This window comes from Lissotriton vulgaris, chromosome 2_1, assembly GCF_964263255.1.
Source record: "Lissotriton vulgaris chromosome 2_1, aLisVul1.2, whole genome shotgun sequence".
Taxonomy (NCBI): Eukaryota; Metazoa; Chordata; class Amphibia; order Caudata; family Salamandridae; genus Lissotriton; species Lissotriton vulgaris.
In genome coordinates, this window is record NC_141687.1 from 1,135,426,628 (window position 1) to 1,135,449,481 (window position 22,854).

The following is a 22,854-nucleotide window of genomic DNA, read 5'->3' on the forward strand; positions in this document are numbered from 1 at the left end:
TTCCCAGAACTGTTTTAATCAGGACAAGTGTGGGAACAGTGAATGGTAGCATTTTCCCATTTTCCTGAAGTTATGGAGCTTTCTGTCAAAAAATGGTATTCATTGGGATTTTTGTTTTAACCATGCTTTGACACTTGGGAGGAAATATGGATAATGAAATATGCAGGGATTTATTCCAGCCACTTTCCCATGGATTCCCTGTGTAACTGTATTTTTCAGTAATGCCTGGAGTTAGTAGGTTCTACTGGGTGCCAGCCGACCCTCTGACTGAATGCTGCAGACACCTCCCATATATTTTCCTCTTTAAAAACATCCTTGGTGTCTGGTGTGTGGATCCCTTCTTAAACCAAGGTAAAATCCGCTCATTTGTGATAACCACATACTCAAAAGACCTAGGGTAACTCATATTTGGTTTATTTATTGGAATGGATATGTTTCTTTCTGCAGAAGTATGATGTAAGGACACTACTATGTATTGAGGAAAAAATACTGAAATCTGACAAATAACTTCTTCTTGCCCTGTCCATCCAATCAGGGAGTGGGGAGTCATCCTACTTGCCCATTTCTGATAATCACAAATGCAAAAGACCAAAGATAAATCATATTTGGTTGCACATTGGAAGGGATATGTTTAATTGTGTGGAGGACTAAATGAAGGCAACATGCTTAAATCTGACAAATAACTACTACTTGTCCGGGCCATTCAATCAGGGTAATGCAGTGAGATATTGATGCAGGGTTTGCATCAATATATAGCACTGAATTTGTAAAAGGAAAATTATTGTATGGGTATACAAAGAGACCAAAGAGGTTCATGTGGTTGAATAATGTAATGTTATTTAAAAAAGGTGTCAAGGCTAGAGGTATGCAAACACCTAGGAAGGGAAATGGTAAAAAGGGTTCAAATCTGTGCAAAAATGTACTCATCTAAGGATGGGGATTGTGTGTTAGATTGGCCTACCCAATGTGATCCTATGATTACGTTCAACCGTAACCTTCTTCTGCAAGTGTTGAGAAGAGGGAAAATGTTTAAAGTGTGTGAGAATGAGAAATTTGAACACAGTATGCACATTATCCAGACATATGCAGTGAATGTTTTTAAATATCTGAAGGCTTCTTACACACAAAATAGTTCTGCAAGATGGAGGGGTTTCCATTGTGCATATGGTATGTAGTGCCTCTATTGATGTGAGAGCTATTGCAAAGGGAATTGGAGATCCAAAAGATCTTCAGATGGCTCCCCATCTCAACAAGCCGGCTGGACTATAGCAATGCACTTTATGCAGGAATCACCACATAACTCCTGAAGATACTTCAGATGATTCAGCTACCAGACTCATCCCCAACCTCCCCAATCAGACCCTCATAACCCCTCACCTCAGGAAACTCCACTGGCTCCCCATCCAGGAAAGTAGCCATTCAAGATTCTGATACACACATACAAAGTCCTCCACAACCAAGGACCAGCATACATCAACCAGTGCCTGAACCTCCACCAGACCCCCAGAAACCTGCACTCCACGTCCCTTGACCTCACATACACTCCCAGCACCTGCCTGAGCCATAGTGGAGGACGTGTCTTCTCCTACATCACTGCAGAGTACTGAAACAAACTTATGTTCTACCTCTGAACAGCATCCTCTCTCCTGAAATTGAGAAAAGGACTCAAGACCTGGTTCTCTGACTGATCTCAGCCGGAATCTAAAACCAGGATACCCTCCTGGATGAGTAGCCGTTATCTATAAATCTGAGTTGATTGACTGATTGATTGATTGATTGATTGAGAAACTATGCAAGAGAAGAATTACTTAAGGAATTGAGGTGTCTGAGTTGTTGCCACAGGTTGTTTTAACTAAAAACCAAATTGTGACATGAGACTGTGTGAACCTGCGTGATATGAATGCAAATACTTAGGTTGACTGCTACCATTGCCCAGCTGTGATGAAATCTGTTATTTCAAGGTCTATTGAAGTGTTGTAATTTGGCAGCGATTAGGTTAGCATTAGCAGAAGCCATGCTGTATTTAGAGACTATCTCGTCCGTTTTGTGAAATCCATTTTGTATTTCTGTCAGCCATTTTGTTTGTCATGTGCTACCATGTGCTCGCCATGTGCTCTGTCCTACCTTTCTGTTAACTTCATTTGAAATCTACCTAGTGACAAGGTATATTTAGCCTCTTCTGCTTTGCACATGCTCATTTGAGCTTGCAGCTGTCCATGCAACTGCTGTTAGTCTGTAACTGTCAGGATGTCTTAACCAGAATTAGCAACTGTTAGCTCCTCCCACTTGTTGACTGTGCATTTTCTGTATGACCTTATATGTACCTAAAACCAGCATTTTGTACTTGTACTGCCTTCTTTTGAGCCCCTATGTAGATATAAAAGGACCAAGCTCCTTCCATTCAGTGTGCTACTTCATACATTACCGAAGGGTGTTGTGCGAATGTAGTTCCACCTCATAAGGTTTAATAAATCTTCTATTTTCTATTCCAGTTTCTGTGCCAACTTCTTCCTATTGGTCTGAGGACTCTGTGCAGAAAGGGAGAAGCCCTTGCACTGGTAGGCCTTGCTGAGGCTAACCACCACAAATTGGCGCTTCCAACGCGGGGCTCATCGGTGACTCGGATGCCCGAAGGAGTGGTCGAGACGAAGGATTGGAATTTCGCTTTGGACGCGATTGCTGCCTGAGGAGACCCGAGTCTTGGCAACCACAGCATTTTTCCTTGCTTTCTGATATGACCATCCAGGTGGTGCCGGTCCTCGACTGAGATCTCCTCTGTTGATTCGCCGTACAGTGACCATTTGGTCGATTTGAGAACTTGGCAGTTGGACCCTGGACACCATTTGATTGGTAAGAGTGGTTCTGCGGAACTTGCTGTTGGTTTTTGATGCCTTGGATTGGTAAGGTAGTTTAGTAACACTTACTGTGGCTTTTGATTTGAAGGATTGGCCAATATTAGTATTTGTTTGTAAGGTATATATAAATTGCAATTTATATAGGCAGGTAATGAGGAGATTTTTCTCTATTTGAATTTGTTTGAACGGCGCAACGTACGAAGAGTACCTCAAGCGCTACTTTGATTATAATACTGCATATTCTGCACTATTTTTGGCATGCCTGTTTCTAGCACACTTCGTAGGATGTGTTGCTTTTGTAGCTGTACCAGTTTGAGACTCGATGAAGCACAACTGGCTCCCCCAGAAGGGGCACCTAATAGGGTATGTACATTAAATATGGTATTTCTTCTATAATGTACAGCACGTTATGGAATAAATATACCAGTAAGGTTCCTGAGAGGAGAAAAACGCAGCAGACGCAGCTGCACAAACATCTCAGACCAGCATGGCACAAGCTTCTGTCATCAGAACAGATAAGACTATGATAGTTAATGCGAAACCTATGAGGGAAGCCCCGCCTTTGTGTGTTCCTCCTAGAAGCGAGGGAACAAATGATGATAAAAGTTCTGCCGATTTGAAGGGTTACTTTATTTATAATTGGGTCTATACTCCATGGAATAGAGCGGATGGTATGGCCCTTAAAAATGCATTGCCTGATCCCTATAAAAATCCAGCAGCTTTTATGAGGAAGTTGAGGGTGCTATTAGCTCTTGTACCATGACTTTGCCTGATATTGATTTGTTTTTTGGAATGATATTGCCGCCTGACATGTGGAGAACTGTGCGTAAATTTGATGATCGCGCAACTTTTGGGGCATTATGGAAAGAGTTAGAACAAAGGGATGTAGAGCGGGAGCCTGCACAGAAACCGTGTAAATTGATTTTAGATCTCCCTACAGCTATATTAGTTAAATTAAAGACAATAATTTCCCCTAAAAAGATAGATTGGACTGTATTAGCATTGTGTAAGCAAAAGGCAGATGAATGGGTTTCAGATTTTTTTACACGCTTTGAGGAGGCATTCTACGATTTTAGTGGCCAGTCATTGACAGATGACACGGGTAGGCATCTGTTTGGCGATAAATTTGTAGCAAACCTTTTGCCAGGAATAGCTAGTCACCTAAAGGCCAGTGAGAGTTCATGGACTTCCTCTTCTCCGGTTTCTCTTTTGACTATGGCTCAGTATTATGAACGGGAGGAATTAGAAGCAAAGGGTAATGAGGATAAAAAGACTAAAGAATTGAAAACAAAGGTTATGTTTGGTCAGGCTTATGGTGCGCCTTCTAGAGGTAATGATAGAGGTGGATGTGGATCTTATGGTTGGTCTTTTCCTTCATATGCTCGTCCGAATTTGTCTGTTGGCCCGAGTGCGTACTGCAAGAAATTTGGACACTGGATTTCTGATTGTCCAGTGATCCGTGCTCTGCAGTGTCCACATGGTCGGGGACAAATTAGAAATTGTTCAGGATATCCAGGGCCTAGAGGAAGCACGAATGATCATGCTAGGTTTGATGCTAATACACATGGGCAGGATGGGTTTAACACTTTATTTTTTTATTTTTATTTTTTAACTGTTTTTATTAGTTTCATCAACATATAGGCAATAATGACAGTATACAGAGAAGCGTAACGTATAGGTAGGTTATACATATCCAAATACATTTCCGCTATGGAGGCAATGTCCATTTGCATGTTTTGCAGTGTCCCTTTCGGTAATGCAGCCCCTACTATTCCCACCACCCCGCCCCTACTCTTCGTCCGTGCTATTGCCCTCAGAATCTGGTATTGGGTCACAGATGTCCCCTCGATAGGTGTTCCAAGCTACCCAGATTTTGGTCCATTTCCGGGGGCTCTTTCAATTAGCATATACTGTCCGTTCTGTGACCATAATTAGATCCATGTCTCTGCACCTGTGCGCCAGTGTTGGTGTTTCTATAGCCCCCCATTTCTGCGCAATATTTCGTTTTGCTACCATGAGTCCCAACGTGACCTTAGTTTGTCCATGGCGTGTGAGGTCATTGGGCTCCCATATGTTGAGCAGGTATCTACGCGGTTCAGGCAGAAGTGACACCCCTATGGCTTGTGATATCGTATGCAGCACTTTACGCCAGTAGTCTGTAATTGCTGCACACTCCCACATTGTGTGTATAAATGATCCCTCCTCCCCGCACCCTCAAAGGCAGAATGGATGCTGTGCCCATTGCATTCTATGTAATGTTGTCCTAGTGTAGTATACCCGGTGCAGGATTTTAGGTTGTACTAACCGGAGCCTTACTGATATCCCCACTTCTTTAGGTGATGCCAGGGCTTCTTGCCATTCAGAGTCGGTCCTCCAGCGGTGCGGATTCCGGAACTGTGGTATCTGGTGGTATTACTGCTAGCATTGCGTGTCGTATTTGTGTATATCTATAAGTCTTTTTTGGGCCCAAATCATATTGTAACTGAAGGTGTGTGAATGGTATTACAGTCCCTCCTTCCCACAGATCGCCTACTGTGGAGATTCCTATGCTTTCCCATTGGTCAAAACCTTTGCTATTTCTTAGCTGTCCCAGTTTTTTGGTATCCCAGAGTGGAGTCAGCTTAGTTATAACCCCTCCCCATCCCAGCCGGGTCTGTGCTGTGTGCCATAATGTGACCGCATGTTTGGTGGGGCCCTCTAGTTTAATTGCCTGCCCTTTATTGTATAAGACCGCAAGCATATTTTTCATGCCCAACTGGGCTCTATCTACCATATATGCTGGGTCATTCTGAGGTGCGTGGATCCATTGATTGATGACCTTGAGTTGTGCCGCCCAATAATACAGCTTTACGTCAGGGAGTGCTATCCCGCCTTCATACCAACTCTTATTTAGTTTTTCTTGTGCTATGCGTGCCGGGCGGTGGCCCCAGAGAAGTGCGGACACCTGTGTTGCCACTTGTTTGAAGTATCGGGGTAGGACAGGGAACGGCGTGTTCTCAAGCGCGTAAAGAAACCGGGGTAGGGCCATCATCTTATATAACGCCATTTTACCCAGCAACGTTAGGGGCGGAGAGGCCCAGTGTAACACGCCATTTCGCAGTCTCTCCAGAGGGGAATTCCGTTGGATCTTTTGTAATGTATATACCCAGATATTTGAATGAGTCAGTTGTCACTACAAATAAGCAGTCGGGAGGGAGACGTGGTTCGGGCCCCTGTAGTATATATAGGACCGACTTAGCCCAATTTATCGTATACCCGGACATCTTCCCCAAGTTATCGCACAGGTTTAGGAGTTCTGGTATAGAGCGTTCTGGGTCTGTTAGATACACTAATATGTCGTCCGCATAGAGTGAGAGACGATCCTCCCACCCCTCCTTCCACTGAATTCCTTTCAGCAGCGGGGTTCCTCTGATCAGGGTGGCCAAAGGTTCTAGGGCCAGCGCGAACAGGAGCGGAGACAGGGGGCAGCCCTGACGTGTTCCTCTCGCCAATTGTATCTCGCCCGATATGTGTCCGTTAGCTACTTCACAAACCGTGGGTTTCGTATAGAGGAGCCGTATCCACGCACAGAACAGAGGACAAAATCCCAAACATGGAAGGAGCACAAAGAGATATCTCCAGTCCACCATGTCGAAGACCATCTTCGCATCTAATGACATTATCGCTGCTGGTTCCAGCAGTAATGGAGCCTTCGCCAGTGCGCCATGTAGACGTCGGAGGTTGAGTGACGTATTTCTATTAGGCATGAAGCCCGATTGGTCTGGGTGTATTAAATGAGGCAAGTGAGTCATTAATCTGTTAGCTAACAATTTGGCTAAAATCTTTGCCTCAGCGTTTAGCAGAGATATAGGACGGTAGAATTTCCATTCGGACGGTGGCTTACCAGGTTTTGGGATTGCTACTATTGTTGCTAGCTGCTGGTCTAGTGGCAGCTCATCCTTCTCTAGGTTTTCGTTGTACATTGCCATCAGAGGCGGGCTCATGGTTTCCGCCATTTGTTTGTACCATTCGATCGGGATCCCATTGGGTCCCAACGCTTTCCCCGACTGTATCGATCTGATAGCTAATTGCACCTCCTAGGTTGTAAAGTTTGCCTCTAATTCCTGGGAAGCCTCTCCCGTAAGCGTTGGCATTTCTATAGTCCTCAGGAACTCCATTACACCCTCCTCTGGTATCACTGACGTCGGCGTGTAAACCTCCCTGAAGTGGTCTGCCAGTGTGTTTACTATTTCTTCTGGGTCCGGCGTGAGTCGCCCCTCCGCTGTCCTAATCTGACGTATTCCCTTAGTACCAGACTCACGCTTATCTAGCCAGGCCAGCAGTCTGCCTGTTTTGCCTCCTACATCATATATTTTGTGCCTGGTCGCTGCTAATCTGGCTTCTGTCCGTTCCTGCAGGTATGTTTTGTGCTGTTGTTGCCTAAGGTGCAGGGTATGCTCTGTATCTGGTGTGGGGTCTTGTGAGTGCTCTGTGTAAGCCGCCTGTAGTGCTGTTTCTAGTTCTGAAAGCTCCTTTTGTTTCTCTCGCTTATGCCCTGTGATAGAAGCTATTGCTTGTCCTCTAAGGACGGTCTTGTAGGCTTCCCACAATATTGAGGGCGAGTCAACGGAACCCACATTTTCTGCAAAGAAATGTTTTGTGGCTGCACGTAAGTCTTTCTTTATTTGGGTGACATGTAGGTATCCGGGAAGGATGGGGTAGACTCTCCGTCGTGATTTCTGTTGATAGGAGAAAGTTAGTACTACTGGAGAGTGATCAGAGATGCCTCTGGGTTTGATATCTACTTCCATCATGTTGTGTAGGTTCGCGTTTAACATCAAAAAATTGTCTATCCTTGATAGACTATTGTGTACTGTGGAATGAAGTGTGTATCCGTATGCCGTGGGGTGTGCGCGTCTCCAAACATCTATTAGGTCCAGTGCCTCTGTGAAACCCTGGAAGCGAGAGATGCCGGGCTGTGTGGGTCGGGGCGGGTACCTACCAATTGTAGCGTCTATTGTGGCATTGAAGTCTCCTCCAATAATAAGCTCACCCTCCGGCAGGGCAAGGAGGAAGTCACTTAGTGCCGGAAGTGCTACCCTGTGTAGTGCCGGGGGAATGTATACTGATACCACATTAAGGAGTCTACCTTCTCATTGACCCTGTAGTGCCGTAAAGCGCCCCTGGTCATCCGTCTTGGTTCGGAGTACTATGAAGGGAGAGTTTTTCTTCACTAAGATTCCTGTCCCTCTGGATCCCGAGGAGAATTCTGAATGCACCGCCATTTTATATCCCCATCTGTCTAGCGCCTTGCATGCATGCTAACCCTATAAGATGTGTCTCTTGCAGTAATGCTAATGTGGGGCCTTGGCGCTTCAGTGCTTGCAGTACTAGCCCTCTTTTTATCTTATCGCCCAGTCCGCGGACGTTCCATGTGACTAACTTCAGAGAGGCTACTTGGGTCTCTTGGGCTGTGGCGTGGGTGCTATCAGGTTGTGAACCCCTTGACATATGTTAGGAGTGTAAACATCTGGAACTGCAACCTACTTTTCACATTTAAGGATCTGCTCACCATTAGATTATCTGCCCTACTGTCAGTGCCATTAGTGACTTGAACAATACTATCTCTATCAACAGTGCCTTCGGAAAATGAAACCAAACTCAGTAAATTACTAACTTCCCCACCCTGGCTCCCACCCGCCCTCCCTGCCTCCCTGCTTAACGGACCTACAACCGCCCGCTGACCCAACTTAGCAGAGTGCTTCTCCCCCTCTCCAACCCTATTACTTGCTTGTCAGGAGTAAAGAGTCCAATGGAAGCATCGGCCCTCCCTGCACTCCAAGGCTAGCTTCAGTCCAGGGTCCATAGTCGGCTCCACCGTGACTATTCAAACGGCGTCACAATGAGGCGGGAGTCAGTTATATATTGGCATTATCTTCACTCGACCTCCTCCGTTACTAGTTCTGGTGTGGGTTCCGATTCCAGGTGTCTGGACAGTTGACTGCCTGAGTCCTCTTCTCCGTCTCGTCGATGGCAAGTTTTATTTCCGCTACCATTATTACCCACTGGCCTCCATCCTTCGAGCCAACCGTGTGCTGCCTCCGGTGTCTCGAAGAACCAAGTCCGTCCCTCTGCCACCACTCTAAGTTTTGCGGGGAAGAGCATTGAGTAAGGCAATTCCTTCGCTCGTAGTGCCTTTTTTACCTAAAAAAACTGCGTCTGCGTCTGGAAACTGCTGCCGTGTAGTCCGGGAAGAAGGTTATATTTGAGTTTTGAATGCAGATGGGCGGGGAGACTCTCGCCGTTTGCAGGATTGCGTCCCTATCCCTTAAGTTAAATAACCTGGCGAGTATTGGTCTTGGGGGCGCCCCTGACTTGGGCCTGCCCCCGGGAACTCTATGGGCTCGCTCCACCGAAAAGAAACTTGAGAGTCCCTTAGGTTGCAATCTAGTTTTCACCAGGTCTTCCACATAAAGGTCTAATGCTTGAGCGCCTTCACTCTCCGTAACACCAAGGATGCGTACATTGTTCCTCCTCGAACGCCCTTCCTGGTTGTCCAGCTTCTCCATTTGCAGTTTATTTTCTGTTTCGAGGCGGGAAATAGCTGTCTGCAACTCTGAAGTGTCCGCCACCAATGATTTAGTGACTATCTCCACCTCTTTAACTCTATCTGCCATTTTGTGAAAGTCTGAGCGTAATAGGGAGAGATCTGTGGAGATTGTCCCAACTGTGGTCTGCACACTGGACAATGCCTTCATGATGTCTTCTAGCGTAACCTTCTTCGCCCCTTCATTGTCCGCCCCTTTCCTGTGGACGTGCGTACCTCCACCTGTGGCGGCAAGCCCTTATCGTAGGCGTATTTATCCAGCTTAGCTTGCGTAGTTTCGTTTTGGGACCTCTGCCCGACATGATGCAATTGTGTGCAGAATGGGATACTTGCTATGTAATATTCGAAACACGGTCTATGGCTCCTCTGGGGTTCTGTGTGGGAGGCAGTATGTATATTCTACTATCACTGGGGAAAGACTGTAGGCCGCATTTGCTTATGGCCGCCAGCCCCGCCGTGCACACTGCGTAATGAAGTTCCCAGTGTCTAGTCGACCCTGTAGGATCTCCGTATGTGTAGGGCAGTCCGTTCTCCCGCACCACCTCACCGCTCACCTTGTTGTCTGGCACCTTTCAGTTCCGCAGGACCCAGGTGTCCAAGTGTGATTACTATACTGGACCGCACCGTGCCCACGGCGAGTCCTGTGCCTCCGCTCCCTCCTTAGTGGCCGTGACTGGGCCCTGTTCCGAGTTCAGCTTTCTCGAAGCGCACAATGTTCGTACCATCACCAGTTAGCCTCCCGCCGTATTCCGAGTCCTCTACGCCGCACTGCCGGTTCTTGGGGTACTGTGGGTCCTGGCCTCCGTACATCAGGATAGGTGGAAGAGCGCCGCACCCCGCCGGCCTATTTGAGCCTCCCGGCTGTGCGCAAGGAGGGGGTCCTCATTAGCACCTCTGCCTGCGGTAGTCAGGGCCCTCACATCACTCGCCTTCTGTCTTTTCCATCTGGCAGCTGCAGCGGCTCATCGGGGCTCAGCTGCGTGGCGTGGCTGTCCATTGTTTCTGGGGCCCGGCACACCAATGGCGGAGTCTTCAGTGCATTGTGCACGGTCATGGGTATCACTGAGTATCTGCGGGGCACTTAATCTTTGTCAGTGGGGCGAGCGTTTGCTTCCGCCCGCCTTTCGCTTGCCGCTCTCTTCCTCACTCGCACCTTCTTCCTGGGTCTCCCGCAACGTTAGGCCACGGTCTCAACCTCCCGACTAGGCCTCCACAGGTCCCGCCTTGTTTCTGCCGTCTCCAGGCTATGGATGTTTCCTGGATTTTCACCGGTTCTCGCCGCTCGGTCCCGGACCTCACTCCCGGCCTCTGGAGCACATTAGGTTTTCGGATTATTGATCGGAAAGATGCGGAGGGCTATGCCGTCCCTGGAACTCTTCAACTAAGCAGCCCTCTTGACGGCTGTTAGCCACGCCCCTCGGGTTTAACACTTTTGATAGAAGGAACCAGTATCAAATGTCCGACTGTGTGCCGTCTGATTTTCAAAATTCTGCTTATGCATAGGATTCCCTAGGATGGGGTAAGGAATCCGTTGAAGTTCCAGTAGATCAGAGGGGTCCCTATGTTACAGCGCATGTTTTGGGTTCTACTGATCAGTTTCTGGTTGATACAGGAGCTACTCGTAGCGCCTTATCTAAACAATTGGTTCCAAAGGCTCCCCTATATGGCTCAACCATTAAATCGATAGGGTTCGATGGAACGCCTTCCCTTAGCCCTTTGTCACAACCACTCGCATTCCATGTTGATAAGTTCACTGCTCCATGTCCATTTTTGCTCTGTCCGAACACACCAGACAATATTGTAGGTCATGATATGCTCAAGTATTTCAGGGCTACGATACGGTGTTCTCCTGAAGGAGTGTGTGTTACTTTGAATGACAACTACTCAATGACTGAGAGATCTTGTTTGGTTAAAGAAGATACTGCATTAGCTTCACTCCCTAGTGCTTTGTGGGCTACTTCAGACACTGATGTAGGACAAATGGTTATTTCACCAGTATATATAAGTGTCAAGGAGGGCGCATCATTGCCGCGCTTGCCTCAATATAAAATTTCTCAGGAAGGCGAAGAAGACTCATTCGCATTGTCCATGATTTGATTAAAGTGGGGGTTGTGGAAGAAGTCCCTTACAATGTTTGTAACAGTCCTATTCTGCCCATCTTGAAAAAAAGGATACTGATACTAGGTTTTAAAGATTCATTATTGATTTGCAAGAAGTTAATAAGATTGTAGTACCACAGTACCCAGTGGTTTCTGATATAACGACACTACTTACTTTGGTTCCCCCGACAGCGACTACCTTTAGCGTGATTGATTTGAACAATGCTTTCTTCTTGATCCCTATTCATCCTGATAGCAGATATTTGGTTGGTTTCACTTAAAAAAATCGATCATACAGATTTTGTAGAATTCCTCAAGGGTACACTGAGAGTCCTAGTATCTATAGGCAAGCACTGAGAAGACAACTTGATTCTTTCGTCTTACCAAAAGGGGTGGCTCTCATTCAATATGTCGATGACATCTTTTTGGAAGCCGATACATCTGAACTATGTAAAGAGTGTACTTTGTCTTTGCTTTCTTTTCTTTCTACACACCATCATAAAGTGTCACGAAAGAAAGTGCAATATTGTAGACCGAAGGTAACCTACTTAGGTCACCTTCTGTCTAAGGAGGGCCGTGCACTTACATCAGATTGCATTCAAGCAATTTTAGACACACCAGTACCTTCCACCCAGAAAGATGTCAGGGGCATTCATTGGTCTGACTTCGTTTTGTAGGCAATGAATATTAGCTTTTTCTCACATTGTCAAACCCTTGTTAGCACTTTTGACCAAAGACACTCCAGTGCCCCTTCCATGGACAACTGAATGTGAGAATGCTTTTCGACAGTTACGTCAAGCTCTTTGTTCTGCACCAGTGTTAGGCACTCCAGATTACGCGAAGAATTTTACACTCTATGTACACGAGTAAGATGGATGTGCATTGTCAGTTCTAGTACATATACACGGTGACAAGCAGCGTCCCTGTGCATATTTTTCAGCCGTCCTTGATCCTGTTGCTCGTGCATTGCCTGGGTGCTTCCGTTCAGATGCAGCGACAGCTGTGTCTATATGTCAGAGTGAAGGGATAGTTTTGTCACATAAACTGTTGGTGCTAGTACCCCATGCAGTAGATGCCCTTTTAAATCAGACCAAGACACAACACTTAAATAGTGCCCGTTTGACAGGATACAAATTGACACTGTTAGCAACTCATATTACCTTGAAGAGATGCGCGACACTGAACCCAGCCACTTTGTTTCCATATCCTGCGGCTCAGTCTCAGTCAAAGGAGCCTCACGATTGTATATTCCTTACTGAGAACCAGACAAAGGGTCGCATCGATTTGCAAGATACGCCCCTTCCAGATGTATATGGGGAACTGTGGATTGATGGGTCCTGTTTGAAGTTGCCAGATGGTACGACCTCAGCTGCATATGCAATTATGATACTTCAGACAGTAGTGGAAACAGCTCGCATACCACAGAAGTCAACTCAAGCCACTGAACTAATAGCTTTAGCTGAGCTGTGTGAACTTAGCACTGACTTATGTGTAAACATGTACACGGATAGCTGCAATGCTTTTGGAGTGGCCCATCATTTTGGCCTGCTTTGGAAGGAAAGAGGCTTTCTTACATCCCACTGGATGCAGATAATGCATTGAGAACTAGGGCATAACCTTTTGACCGCACAGACATATTCGAAGAAGATAGCGATCATGAAGTGTAGCGCACACAAGAAAGTGACTGACAAGATAGGACAAGGTCATGCTTTTGCTGATCGCGTAGTTCGTGAGACTGCAGTGCAACAAAGTACTACTTCCATGTACGTAGTGAAATCACAAGCTGAGCGTTGGCATGATGTTAGAGAAGAAGTACTAGATGTACAGAGATCAGCTGAGCAATGGTCTAAAGAAGGAATATTGGAAGGTGAGGGTTGTTGGCGCAACAAAGACATGGATAAATGGAAATTGCCTGCAGCCTATTTACAACCTATGGTTCAAATGGCACATGGGCTGGCACATGTTGGAGCTCTAGCAATAACTAAATTGCTTACCCAAGTTTGGGTGCATCCTGAGATTGCCAGCACAGCAAAAAGAGTAGTACAGTCCAGTTTGATCTGTCGGCAGTATAATCCTGGTAAAGGGACTGCTACAGGAGGGTTTGCTACACCAACCGCACCTTTTGAAGTTTTGCAGATAGATTACATCCAACTTGAACGCTGCAATAATCTGAAATATGTCCTAGTGGTGGTATGTGCCTTCAGTAAACGGATAGAGGCATACCCTACAAAGAATAATACTGCTCTCACCACAGCAAAGGTGCTTCTAAAGGAGTTTTTCCCTAGAGATGATGTTTGTAAACTTTTGTGGAGTGACAACAGACCTCATTTTATTGGGCAAGTTGTTGAGCATGTCCTGAAAGGATTAGGGATCAAGCAGAAATTCCATGCAGTCTTCCATCCGCAATCAGCAAGCTTAGTGGAGAGGTACAACGCTACTTTGAAATTGAAGTTGGGGAAAATACTGGCTTTCACGCCTTTGAAGTGGCCAGATGCACTACCCTTGACATTGTTGTCCATAAGATCGGTGCCACATTCACGGTCTGGCCTTACCCCATATGAAGTGGTCTTTGGGAGTCCAATGAACATTTGGGGAGGTCCTAAGACAGACCCCATACATGATGTTCCATGTGTTCTAATGAATGATTATTTCGCACATTTAACCAACAGTTTGATCTCTATTCATCAACAGGTTCGAGAAGCTCTTTCTGAAAGATCTACAGGTGAGGCCCATGAACTCCGTCCCGGCGACCACATGATGGTCAAGGTCTACGACAGATCGAACAGCTTGGAGCCGAGGTGGCGAGGACCAAGGCAAGTGCTCCTTGCGACAAGGACTCCAGTTCGAGTGATCAATCGAAAGAATTGGGTCCATAGTACTTACTGCAGGAGAGTACTTCCTACCTTGGTGGAACCTGCTGTGTTGACCGACCATCGAGAGATTCTGGATATGGAGAAAGGTCAAGCTATCTCACCTGACAAATCTACGGAAGTCTTCCCAGACCACACGATTGCTGGAGAATCCCGATATCAGCTGAGACCAAGGAAAGAATCTACTTTGCCAGAAAAGACTGGTTGAGCTACCGCCCTTGGTTAGTAAAACAGAACGCCGATGTGGCAAGGGGGAATCAGTTCTGCGTAGTGTAGTGACACCCGTCTTGGCCTGTTGTGAAGAAATTAACGGCTGCCCAGGGATACGAGCTCCAACGATTGTTTCAACGAGTTTGTAGAAATATCAATTATCGCTGTTGCTAAAATGCATAACAAAAGAATAATTTGTGCTGTAGGGTTTGTTGGTGCTATGGTGGCTTTGGTAGCAATTACGTGGTACATTGAGAAGGTGGCCCCTGCTTGACAGCTTTTTGTTGCCACTACTCCAGTACCAGTAGAACACAACTACTTTACACTTCCCTACCATGAGCAGAAGCATCGATAATCCTACCTCAATAATACCTTCATCCAGATGTTGCATCATGCACATAATGCTACGAATACTACCAACTGTTGGGTATGTGGGATGATTCCTGCCCACCAGAAGAAGGGAGGAACACCTTTCATTCCTCTTCCCTTCTCTCACAATGGTTCTTGTCAAGCTTGGTATGTGCTTTTGTTTGCATCTGGAAAGCATTTAGTAGGTGGGATTGACTTTCGTCTGAATAAAGTATGTTATCAAGATAAAGATGGTTATCCTCAAGCTAAAGGGACTAAATGGGAATAGGAAGAATATCAACCTGACAATATTTCGACACCATATGTCTTCACGAATATGAGGACTATGAAAAACAATGGACCTTTTGTAATTTCTGTGACAAGAGCTAAAACAGATTTATGAATTAGTAGTGTTGGGAGAATTCCAGTGGGACGGAGTGGATGTATTTTGACCCTGACTATTGAAGGAGCTAATAATAGTAGTTTCACATGTTCACACAATACCTATTTTGTTTGTGTAAATACGGGATACTATCAACTACCTTTTGGGTGGTCAGGGATCTGCTATGTGTCCTTTCTATTGTCCCCTATGTTTTTGGCACCTGCGTCATATCACCTTGACTTCATATTGTACAATGACATATCCAGAACAGAAATAAGAGGACGATAAGTACTGATGAGGTTGATCAGACTGATACCACTTTGCAACAATATGTCGATTTTAATTTTGGTTTGTTCTTCTTCGTGGGTGCTGCATTAAACAGTAGAAAAATAAGGAGACTCACTCGTGTTGTGGAAGCTGTTACCAATCAGACAGCAATGGCACTTGGGAACATTACAGAGGAACAGCAAATTACACGGATTGTAGCGCTCCAAAACAGAATGGTGCCTGATGTGATTTTGGCTGATCGGGGTGGTGCATGTCGCACCATCGGTAGCAGTTGCTGCGTATTTATACCAGATCACTCACCTTCAGTATATGATGCAATCTCTAACCTGCATAGGATCGCTGCAGAATTTCACACAGAGACTGGTACATGGACATTTTCAAACTGGATATGGACACTCTTTATCACTTGGGGCTGGAAGCTACTGACTGTTCTATGTATACTATTGGTGATACTATTTACATGCTGTATATGTATACAATGTGGTCCCATGCTTTGCTCTATTTGCAGTACTGCTTGTAAACCTGCCAAAAGAAATGTTGCAGAAATGAAAGCACAACAAATGCTAAATAAAGAGATCCCTGAGATTATGAGCATCAATTGACAGGATGCATATCTAGATTACGCCAGATAAATGAAGGTAGGACAGAGCACATGGCGAGCACATGGTTTGCACATGACAAACAAAATGGCTGACAGAAATACAAAATGGATTCCACAAAACGGACAAGATAGTCTCTAAATACAGGATGGCTTCTGCTAATGCTAACCTAATCGATGCCACATGACAACACTTCAATAGACCTTGAAAGTTCAGATTTCATCACAGCTGGGCAATGATAGCGGTCAACCTAAGTATTTGCATTCATATCACGCAGGTTCACACAGTCTCATGTCACAATTTGATTTTTAGTTAAAACAACCTGTGGCAACAACTCAGACACCTCAATTCCTTCCGTAATTCTTCTCTTGCATAGTTTTTCAATTAATCAATCAATCAATCAATCAATCAATCAGTCAATCAACTCAGATTTATAGATAGGGTATCCTGGTTTTAGATCCCGGCTGAGATCAGTCAGAGAACCAGGTCTTGAGTCCTTTTCTCAATTCCAGGAGAGTGGATGATGTTCAGAGGTGAAGGAGAAGTTTGTTTCAGTACCTTGCAGTGATGTAGGAGAAGAAACGTCCTCCACTGTGGCTCAGGCAGATGCGGGGAGTGTATGTGAGGGCAAGAGAAGTGGAGTGCAGGTTTCTGGGGGTCTGGTGGAAGTTCAGGCACTGTTTGATGTATGCTGGTCCTTGGTTGTGGAGGGCTTTGTATGTGTGTACCAGTCTGGGCGTGTCTTAATTGGTTCTGAATTGTACATTATGTATCGCCATGCTTTCTGAAGTCAGTCCCTCTGCAGCAATCTAAGCGAAAGACTAGGCAAGATATGTTTGACTGTCTGCAAATGTGGGAGAAAGAAGTGAGTAACAAATGAAGCATGAGCAAACCTTGATTAAAAAACAACAGCGAAAGAACATTTATGCGAAAGCATTAGAGTTAAAAAACAAGGAAACTAAAGAACTAAAAGAGAGAGAGGATAGGGAGCGCCATTTACAGGTAACTGGCCAATACGCTGTTTGGCAACCCCTTTATCCTATCCTTAATAAACCGCAAGATGATTTCTTGTTATTACATCATTCTCCAACTCCGTATATTTTCCCGTCCGCTCCTCATAAGTCCGATGAGGATAAAGCGCCAGAAACTCGTTCTATGTTGCCCACTGCGCTTTCTGCTGAGCCGTAATACTGCTTCTGCCTTCGAACTTTTAAATGACACGAAGAATTGGCAGGAAAGGGAGCAAGTATATTTTACAGAGGTGTTTGCCGCAGAAGTAGTTGAACGGTTTAGGAAACATTCTGAGAAATTGAAGCCTGTTGATATAGCAAATGCAAATGCGTGAAGGTCTTTTTCTCAGGTGGCTGACTTTATCAGGCGTTTGGTTAAATTACGTGTTGAGGCAGTCCGTTTGCAAGAGGAGAAAAAGGCAGCAGACGCAGCTGCACAAACATCTCAGACCAGAGTGGCACACGCTTATGTCGTTGGAACAGATAAGACTATGATAGTTCATGCGAAACCTATGCGGGAAGCCGCGCCTTTGTGTGTTCCTCCTGGAGGCGAGGGAACAGATGATGATAAAAGTTTTGCCGATTCGAAGGGTTACTTTATTTATAATTGGGTCCATACTCCTTGGAATAGAGCGGATGTTATGGCCCTAAAAATGCATTGCCTGATCCGCGTAAAAATCCAGCAGCTTTTTATGAGGAAGTTAAGGGTGCTATTAGCTCTTGTACCATGACTTTGCCTGATATTGATTTGTTTTTCAGACTGATATTGCCGCCTGACATGTGGAGAACTGTGCGTAAAGTTGATGATCATGCAACTTTTGGGGCATTATGGAAAGAGTTAGAACAAATGGATGTAGAGCGGGAGCCTGCACAGAAACCGTGTAAATTGATTTTACAGCCATATTAGTTAAATTAAAGACAAATATTCCCCCTAAAAAGATAGATTGGACTGTATTAGCATTGTGTAAGCAAAAGGCAGATGAACCGGTTTCAGATTTTTTTACACGCTTTGAGGAGGCATTCCACGATTTTAGTGGCCAGCCATTGACAGATGACACGGGTAGGCATCTGTTTGCCGATAAACATGTCGCAAACCTTTTGCCAGGAATAGCTAGTCGCCTAAAGGCCAGTGAGAGTTCATGGACTTCCTCTTCTCCGGTTTGTCTTTTGACTATGGCTCAGTATTATGAACGCCAGGAATTAGAAGCGAAAGATAATGAGGATAAAAAGACTAAAGAATTAAAAACAAAGGTTATGTTGGCTCAGGCTTATGGTCCGCCTTCTCGAGGTAATGATAGAGGTGGACGTGGATCTTATGGTTCTTCTCTTCCTTCTTTTGCTCGTCCGAATTTGTCTGTTTACCAGTGTGCGTACTGATAGAAATTTGGGCATTGGATTTCTGATTGTCCAGTGCTGCATGCTCAGCAGTGTCCACGTGGTCGGGGACAAATGAGAAATCGTTCTGGATACCCAAGGCCTAGAGGAAGCACGAATGATCATGCTAGGTTTGATGCAAATACACGTGGGCAGGATGGCTTTAACACTTTTTAGAAATGAACCAGTATCAAATGTCTGACTACGTGCCGTCTGATTTTCAAGATTCTGCTTATGCATAGGATTGCGTAGGATGGGGTAAGGAATCAGTTGAAGTTCCAGTAGCTCGGAGGGGTCCCTATGTTACATGTTTTGGGTTCTACTGATCAGTTTCTGGTTGATACAGGAGCTACTCGTAGCGCCTTATCATAACAATTGGTTCCAAGGGCTCCCCTGTCTGGCTCAACCATTACTTCGATAGGGTTCGATGGAACGCCTTCCCTTAGTCCATTGTCACAACTACTTGCATTCCATGTTGATAAGTTTACTGCTCCATGCCCATTATTGCTCTCTCCGAACACACCAGAAAATATTGTAGGTCTTGATATGCTCAAGTATTTCAGGGCTACAATACAGTGTTCTCCTGAAGGAGTGCGTGTTATTTTGAATGACAACTACCCCATGACTGAGCGATCTTGTTTGGTTAAAGAAAATACTGCATTAGCTTCACTCCCTAGTGCTTTGTGGACTACTTCAGACACTGTTGTAGGGCAAATGGTTATTCCACCAGTGCATATTAGTGTCAAGGAGGGCGCTTCATTGCCGCGCTTGCCTCAATATAAAATTTCTCAGGAAGGCGAAGAAGCACTCATTCGCATTGTCCATGATTTGACTATTAAAGTGTAGGTTGTGGAAGAAGTCCCTTACAATGTTTGAACAGTCCTATTCTGCCCATTTTGAAAAAGGATACTGATACTAGGATTTACAGATTTATTATTGATTTGCGAGAAGTTAATAAGATTGTAGTACCACAATACCCAGTGGTATCTGATATAACAACACTACTTACTTTGGTTCCCCCGACAGTGACTACCTTTAGCGTGATTGATTTTAAGAATGCTTTCTTCTCGATCCCTATTCATCCTGATAGCAGATATTTGTTTGGTTTCACTTTAAATAATTGATCATACAGATTATCGCTCCCCACGCCGCACGGCTCCCCCTGTGCGCCTGCTCCTGCCCCCTGCTGCGGCTGCCGATAGTTCCCCGCTGGTGTGCTCCTGTGGCTGCGATCGGTTGACTGCTTGTGCCTCTTACAGTGATTTTATTTCAAATATATTTTCATTGTCATTTCGTTTTTGGTATCATTTGTTTTGTAGTTTAGGCGCCCTTAGCACTCCTTGCCCTCTGTATCCCCCCACTCTCCGCTTCCCGCCACTGCACCCCTGCGGCCCTGCCCCCTTTGCCTTCTGTGTCTCGTCCCGTCCCCGTCCCCCACGCCCATTTGCCGCCCCGCTCCCGCCTCCCAGCTGCTCCTCCCTTCCACTTGGCCTCTTATGGAGGACTCCGTGTGGCAGTGAGTGTGACCTTGACCCTGCTCGCAGGTCGGGTCGCTCCCCACGCCGCACGTCTCCTCCTGTGCGCCCATGACTCCTGCCTCCTGCTGCCGCTGCCGAGAGTTCGCCGCTGGTGTGCTCCTGTGGCTGCGATCGGGTTACTGTTTGTGCCTCTTACTGTGATTTTATTTCAAATCTATTTTCATTGTCATTTCGTTTTTGGTATCATTTGTTTTGTAGTTTAGGCGCCCTTAGTGCCCCTTGCCCTCTGTACCCCCCCCGATCCCCGCTTTCTGCCATTGGACCCCTGCGGCCCGCCCCCTTTGCCTCTGTGTCCCGTCCCGTCCCTGTCCCCCACACCCATTGCCTCCCAGCTGCTCCTCCTCCCTCCGACTTCGCCGCTTATGGAGGACGCCGCGCGGAAGCGCAGCAGACGTGCGCGCCGCCGGCATGCCAAAGGTGAAGCCTGTCTGCGCCCGTCCGTGCCAGGACCGCGCCCAGCGCAAGAACCCCTGGCCCCCTGTGCCCACTGCAGCGCCAGACTCCGATACGATGCCAACGCCCTCCTCGCCCTCAACACCGGCCGAGACCGCCGCTGCTTCCAGGCTGCCCCGAAACGCACCCACATACCCTTCTCCTGCCACACCTGCAACTTCTCCTGTGACAGAACCACCAAGCCTCCAAGGACCGGACCCAACCACCTCCGCTGCATACTCCTCAACACCCGCTCCGCACGCAAGCATGCCGTCGACCTCTGGGACCTACTCGACACACAACAGCCCCGGGCGTGGCATTCCTGACCAAGACCTGGTGGAACGAATCCTCAGCACCGGACATCGCCATAGCCATCCCGGACGGCTACAAGATCACCCGCAGGGATCGCGCAAACAGAATCGGAGGAGGAATAGTCATCATCCACAATGCCACACTCCAGGTCCACATCCTCGTAGACGACTCTCTCAACTCCACCGAACACCTTCACTTCCGGATCCACACTGACCCCAACACCACCCTCAGAGGAACACTCATCTAAAGACCTCACGGACCCAGGGCCTTGTTCAGCGACTCCATCGCTGACCTCGCCAGCAGCCACGCACTCGCCTCCATGGACTACATCCTCCACGGGGACCTGAACTACTACCTCGAAAACAACACCAACTCCACCACCCCGATCGACAACCTCGCCAACCTCGGCCTCCGACAACTCGTCACTGAACCCACCCACGCTGCCGGTCACACACTCGACCCCATCTTCTCCACAAGCACCCACGTCACCTTCAACTACACCTTGGAACTCCACTGGACCAACCACCACTACATTCACTACACATTCGAAAAGTCAACCACGCATCACCACACTCAACAGCTACCCCGCCGCTACTGGGGCAAAATCACCTAGAACCAACTGACCTCCGCCCTCGCCCTGGACCCTCAACCAACCCCACCGATCCAGACACCGCCACCCGAAGCCTCAGACAGTGCTTCGAAGACTGCGCTAACACCCTAGCCCCGCTAAAGAAGCCCTCCATCAACCACTCCATCAAGAAAGCAGCCTGGTTCACCAAAGAACTCCAGACCTCCAAACACTCATGCCGGATGCTAGAAAAAAAATGGCTCCAAGACCGCACGTCAGACAACCACGCGGCCCACAAGGACGCCATTCGCAGACACCACCAACTCATCAGAACAACCAAGAGATCCTCCTTCAAAGCCCACCTGGACAACAACGCACACGACTGCAAAGAGCTCTTCAGCATCGTCAAGGAACTCTCCAACCTCAGTGCCAACACCAACGACATCCCGCCCTCGCAAGAACTGTGCGACTCACTGGCCACTTTCTTCCACTGCAAGATAATAGACCTCCACGACAGCTTCAACCCACCGCCAGCCCCAACCACGACTGACCCCACCCCGAAGACCACCTGCACCAACCAGCTGACAGCCTGGGCCCACGTCAACGATGACGAGACACAAAAGATCATGAACTCCATCCACTCGGGATCACCAGCAGACCCCTGCCCACACCACGTGTTCAACAAAGCAGGCGCCACCATCGCACCCCACCTACTAAAGGTCATCAACATCTCCTTCAACTCAGCGACATTCCCGGAAAGCTGGAAGCATGCCGAAATCAACGCCTTCCTCAAGAAGCCCAAGGCGGACCCCAAGGACCTCAAAAGCTTCCGCCCCATCTCCCAGCTCCGCTTCCTGGCGAAGGTCATTGAGAAAATCGCCAACATACAGCTGACCCGCCTCCTCGAGGACAACAACATCCTAGACCCATCGCAATCCGGATTCAGACGGAACCACAGCACCGAGACATCCCTCATTTCCGCCACAGATGACATCTGACGCCAACTAGACAACGGCAAAACCTCAGCCCTCATCCTCCTGGACTTGTCAGCTGCCTTCAACACGGTCTGCCACCACACACTAAGAACTTGCCTCCAAGAAGCCGGAATTCAGGGAAAAGCTCCTGACTGGACCACCTCCTTCCTCTCCGACAGAACCCAGAGGGTCCACCTCCCACCCCACCATTCCAAAGCTACCAACCTCATCTGCGGCATACCCCAGGGATCATCCCTCAGCCCAACGCTGTTCAACATTTATATGGCCCCCCTCGCTCAAGTGGCCCGCCAACACGACCTGAACATCATCTCCTACGCCGACGACACCCAGCTCCTCCTCTCCCTCACCAAGGACCCACACACCTCCAAAACTAACCTCCACGAAGGAA